We start from the raw sequence: 4544 nt of genomic DNA on the forward strand, positions 1-4544 counted from the left end.
TTCATAGGCAACCTCCTCAATGAATAATTAATTTAGTGTAAGAGCAAGTTTAGTTGCTTCCGTTGGAAGTGAGATTGATCAGAATTAAAGTTAAATTTGTCATTGACTTACAGCATTTAAGCAGCCCCTGATGAAGTGCCATTGAACAAATTGAGTACTTCCAATTTCTTATCCTCCTTTCTTTAGCACTGGAAGTACAGCAAAGCCTTTTCTTTTCTTTTTTTTCTTTTTTTTTTTTTTTTTTTTTGCTTTTCTCCCTCATCTTCCTCACTGCACCATGCATTTCAACAAGGATTCTAATATTAATGATTTGGAAAATTGATTGTGGTTAATTACAGAAGTGCTAAGGAGTATGGTTATTATATCACCAACTAAATTAAGTGATCATATACTTCTTTTCCTCCAAATTTATTTATTTATTTATTAATAAGTGAAGATACTTTATTCAATGAGGAAACTCAAATTCAAAATATCTAAATCTTCTAGACAAGATGAGAAAAGAAAAGCAGTCATTCAGTAATAAAAAATAATTGCTTTATTACATGCAAAGAGCAATCAACTGCAACACCTTGTCAATAAGCTCGAGTTTAATCGACAAGAAATTGAATCAAGCTTGAAAATGAAATCTAATTTGATGATAAGCTCAATTTCAGCTCGTGTTCAAAATAAATTTAAATTAAGTCCTAAAATTTTAATAATTGACTCGACTCATTTATAGCCTTAGTTAAGAAGTTAACTTTATAGATGAAAACAAGGAAAGGGGCTTTCCCCCCTCATTGTAATGTGATTCCATCATTTTCTGGTGACCTCAATTCATTCATGAGGGAAAAGTCCATGGATAATGTAGACAGAATGTAATTGCTTAAGTCAAGATCTAAGGGAATACTCCAAAAGGAAGAGGCCACAGCTACAATATACATGAATGTTTTTGGCCAAATAGGAAGTAAATCAAAATATTCATTTACAAGTTTGTTTGGGCTTTGCAAAATGTCTACTCCAACAATTGAAGGAGGAAATAAACTCAAAGGGTTGAAAGGATTGCCTCCCAGCCCATTGCTCCAAACTTTCTAATATTTACAAGGTGCTTGTACTACTAGTTCATTAACACAAACCATTAGCAAGAGAGAGTTAGTGATGGTTGAGGTTAATAATAGTCAAAAAATGGGATTGTAAAAATTTGACAGTATTGTCATGGGTATAAAATGTGGTGCAGCTCCGGCTAGTGAGCTCCTTCCTCCTCCCATAATAATGGGTAGAGAGTAAAATTGTAGGTTCAAAATCAAATTGGTGTATGTGTAACTTACCAATAAGAAAAATGTGGTGCACCTTGACGCCACCAACGAGTATGAACAAACTCAAAGAAAATGGTTGAGAGAGAGAGGGGAACTACAACACACTCAAATTCCTTCTAGCAAAAACTTAATGGGGTGATCCGCCTTTTTTTTTTTTTTTTTTTTATCTTCCTTTTAACCAAAATCACAATTCTTTTCAGTATTTACAACCTTCAATATCTATCACTCCAGACCTCTTGATTCTTTGTTTAATCAAGTGAATACACAACTCACACACATGGAATTTAACCCATCACCTAACCCTCCACTCCCTACTAGGGGAGATGACATTTGATCCAAAATTAGGTTAACCTTTTAAACAAATCTAACCTCTCTCTGTTTTTTTAAATAAGAAAAAAAATAATAATAATAACTAACTTTCAATATCATTTCATTAGATCATAAATAACCTTTAAAATTTTAAATCAAAAATAACTTGAGGAAATATGTTTGTAAAGTCGCACAAAAGCTAACAAAAAGACTCAATAATGCAAACTATGACACTCTAATGTGACACAAACAATGTCCTGCTATATAACATAAATATACATGTTTACAGCACAAAGATTTAAACACAATAAATTCAAATGATATATAGTTCAAACAAATGCAATTAAGGAAATAAATGACTGATCCTAAACTCATGTATACAAATCCTAAAATAGGTCCATTTCGTGTCGACTCTATGTCTGCTGGACAATATGGCCCAAAATATAGGCTTCAATATCAGTTTTTTCAGCCATATATGATGATTTTGGAGTAAGACTAGAGAAAACACCAAATATGCCCGTTGACCCATTGATGTTGATTGATTCCATTGGACATGAATCACGATTAATTACAAATAATGTTGATTGATGCAGATGGATGCCAAGAATTTATTTTATTTTATTTTTATGTAATTGGTAACGATTTATTTCTTTTCCTTACTTGGTCATGAAGTTATTCCTTTCCTTTCTTGATGTAACTTGTGAATCCTATTTGAAGGCCTTAGAATTCGCTATTGTAGACAACTTGCTCATGGACTAATAAAATTTTTATTGGGAATTTCATTTGAATGCATGATGCTAACTCCAAGGTGCTATATGGTTCTTATCTCTATTTCTTTGCTTGGTTTTGACTCCAGGTAACACTAAGGGCTAACTCCCATGTTTACAATTTTTTTTCCATACTTGATACTGACTCCAAGCAACACTAAATGCTGAGTCCTAAGTTCTATCTTTCCTTTTTCACCGCTTACTGTTGAATCTACGAAACCCTAATTGTTGATTCTAAAATTCTTCCACTAAAACCCCAGAAGTCAAGAGAAGGTCTCTTAACTTCACAATGTAATTTTGATACCTCTGCCTAAATTATATGGTCATCAACAATGTCCAAAATTATCTCCTTAAAGTACTAGTAACTATCAAAAGTGCTTATTTCGAGAATAACTATCAAGATCACCATGACATGACGTGTGATCCTCATTATTGAGTATATTTTAATCAAATAATAATGGAAGGTTACAGCTGCAGGGAGTAGCCACCCCATACCCAAATCTCTCCCCTCATATAAGTAGAACTTAAGACCTCCTTAATGAAGGGGGAGGTATCAATCAGCTAGAAGGACTAATAGTAGTATTGAGCAACTTTAGAGCCCTTATCTTTCAACAAGTCAATGAAAATTCCCTTGATGATTATCTCCTTCACAATCTGGTATGGCCTGGTATGGCCAATGCTCTTCAATTTTTACTTTTTACATGTCCTCAAAATCAAGTTTCTCAAAGTTTCAAATATCAATGAAAAAAAACAACCTTACAAAAAAACACACATTATTTCCAGTAATATTATGAAGTCTCTATAATCTAACTAGAATGTCCTATAAAGTTATTCAAATTAGCAACACTTGTTGCAGTCATAGGCCAAGCTACCAAATCATGAGGCTTCTTTTCTTTTAATAAGTGAGTCTTGGCCCCAAGGGAAGATTCAAACTAGTGACCTCCACTTCATGAGGTGTGATCCCCATAAGATTCTATACCTATGTAAACCAAAACAATGAGAAAATACTATATTTTGTAGGTTTATTTCTTGATACAAAAATGTACAACTCATGCACCCACATATGATTGAACCATTGAACCCATCCTTCACACCCTGGGACCATCTCAATGATAAGAAAAACCCCTAATCAATGAACTCTGCCCATATGCCAACTATTGAAGAAAAAAAAAATCATTACTTGATTTTTTTTTTTCCACTTTTTGGTCCACCTAAAGGATCAAAACCCAAATTCCAATACAAACCCAACAAATAGTCATATACTCTTATAGCTATGCTATAATCCTATACTACTAGTGGGAAAACAACAATAAGCAACGCTCAAATGTTTAGTGCATTGTCCAAAATTGGTTTTACGAACAATATTCAATGTGTTTAACACTAACAAGAAACAAAGCCATAGAACAAAGACCAAGACTTAGAAAAGAGGTCTTACCATGATCTCACATCATCCAATAGACACAATTATCTGCTTCAACAATTAAAAATGTCAAACCCCATTATTCAAAAAACAACTATTTACACAAAATTCAGGTTGAAATGGAACAAGCACTTGCCTATGTTACTTACTTAGTCTGAGCCTTGAAAATCTGTTGCACAATCTGATACTCAGAGAGTCCAATCTTTGAGATTGAGAAAAGGAGAAGTTTTGGTATTGCATAGAGAGATAAGGATTGATATGAAGGAGGGGGTGAGGGGCACAAGACAAGACAAGAGATGAAGAAGAAGAATTATGGGTTGTCATAAAAAGGGGTTGAAGGGCTGAGAGAGAGAGACAAAGGCAGATGTTGCAAAGGTCGTCCCTGGGTTCTCCGCGTCATAGATAGAACAAGAATAAGGTAAGGTAGTTTTGTAATGTGGAAATGTACAGAGTACTAGTGCTTGGACCTGATCATGGATGTTTTTTTCGATTATATAGTGCCCAAAAGATTCAGATTCACCGTCAATGACTCATTTTATATAGGCTAGAAATGTGTTTACACACTTTTTTTCACGTTCTTAACACTCGAACAAAATGAGTTGCGCAACAATGTATAAAACAATTCAACAAAGTGTGTAAAATATAGATCCTATGAGGCTGAGAGCATTTACAGCAGTGGAGTTAAAAATTTAGCAATTTAATTCCACCAAAAGTTACTTTATTTATTTTACCTACGCACATGCTGCAGCAGTGGAT

At 33.8% G+C, this 4544-nt stretch overlaps 1 long non-coding RNA gene across 1 annotated transcript; it reads right to left on the minus strand.

Moving 5' to 3' along the window:
- LOC142615439 (uncharacterized) lies at positions 1-4251 on the minus strand. The gene is made up of 3 exons (XR_012840757.1): positions 3938-4251; positions 3804-3836; positions 1-270 (listed from the first exon to the last, which is right to left on the minus strand). It is a non-coding gene; the product is annotated as an uncharacterized LOC142615439 (long non-coding RNA).
- Between the last annotated feature and the right edge of the window lie 293 nt (positions 4252-4544).

This window comes from Castanea sativa, chromosome 11, assembly GCF_040712315.1.
Source record: "Castanea sativa cultivar Marrone di Chiusa Pesio chromosome 11, ASM4071231v1".
NCBI classification, from domain to species: Eukaryota; Viridiplantae; Streptophyta; class Magnoliopsida; order Fagales; family Fagaceae; genus Castanea; species Castanea sativa.